This window comes from Eptesicus fuscus, chromosome 7, assembly GCF_027574615.1.
Source record: "Eptesicus fuscus isolate TK198812 chromosome 7, DD_ASM_mEF_20220401, whole genome shotgun sequence".
Taxonomy (NCBI): Eukaryota; Metazoa; Chordata; class Mammalia; order Chiroptera; family Vespertilionidae; genus Eptesicus; species Eptesicus fuscus.
The window spans coordinates 23,689,041-23,690,335 of record NC_072479.1 but is presented as its reverse complement, the minus strand read 5'-3'; the positions used below and the strand labels follow the sequence as shown (position 1 = coordinate 23,690,335).

General features: G+C 37.8%; 1 non-coding gene across 1 annotated transcript; it reads right to left on the bottom strand.

The window, feature by feature from the left end:
• Nucleotides 1–220: 220 nt before the first annotated feature.
• LOC129149926 (U6 spliceosomal RNA) lies at nt 221–327 on the bottom strand. Its single transcript, XR_008556711.1, has one exon. It is a non-coding gene; the product is annotated as a U6 spliceosomal RNA (small nuclear RNA).
• Between the last annotated feature and the right edge of the window lie 968 nt (nt 328–1,295).

The window sequence follows — 1,295 nt, the reverse complement described above, 5'->3', positions numbered from 1 at the left end:
ATACAGAAGGGCAGGAGGAGAACTTAAAGTTTAATAGGTATAGGTTCCAAAATGTTTCACAGAAATGAAACTGCAGTTAATGTCAGGAAAGCATCAGAGTACATCCATGAGAACAACATGAAGTCATCTTTGCACGGGGCCCATTTGTAACCACACATTGAAGTAGCTCTTTGACACAAAAATGTCACTGCAAAATCAGCAATATTTAAATCATACTTTTAAAAATATGGAATGATTCATGAATTTGCATGTCATCCTTGCACAGGGGCCATGCTAAACTTCTCTGTATGGTTCCAATTTTAGTATATGTGCTGCCGAAGTGATCACAGAGCTTGTTATTTTGATGTGCTTCCATTTGTTTATTTTCTTCTTAGTTTCCTTTGCCCTAGAAAATGTATCTGTAAACATATTGCTATAAGAGTTGCCTGAGATTTTGCTGCCTATGGATATATAGAAAGCCAAGAGACATATGAAGAAAAGCTCAGTCACTAATCATCTGAGAGATGCAAATCAAAACGACAATGAGATATCACCTCACACCTGTCAGAATGGCTGTCTTCAACAAATCAACAACGACAAGTGCAGGCTAGGATGTGGAGAGAAAGGAACCTTCATGCACTGCTGGTGGGAATGCAGACTGGTGCAGCCACTGTGGAAGACAATATGAAGTTTCCTCAAAAAATTCAAAATGGAACTCCCATTTGACCTAGTGATCCCACTTTTAGGAATATATCCTAAGAAACCAGAAACCCATCAGAAAGAATATATGCACCCCTATGTTCATAGCAATGCAATTTACAATAGCTAAGATTTGGAAATAGCCCAAGTAACCATGAGCAGAAGAGAGGATAAAAAAGCTGTGGTAGATTGACACAATGGAATACTACATGGTTGTAAAAAAGAAGGAACTTTTACCATTTGCAACATCATGAATGGACTTGGAGAGTATTATGCTAAGCAAAATAAGCCAGTCAGAAAAAGATAAGTATCACATGATCTCACTCATATGTAAAATCTAATGAACAAAATAAACTGATGAATAAAATAGATCCAAAGACATAGAAGCATGGAACAGACTGATGAATTTCAGAGGGAAAGGGTGGAAGGAGGTAGAAGGGACGGTTGGGAGAGATTAACTGGGGAACTTATATACATATATGCATAGCCTATGGATATAGATAATTGTGTAGGGAAAGCCTGGGAAAGGGGGGTGTGGGATGGAGGGGGTCAATGGGGAAAAAATACACAAAGGGGACATCTGTAATACTTTCAACAAGAAAGATAAATTTAAAAAT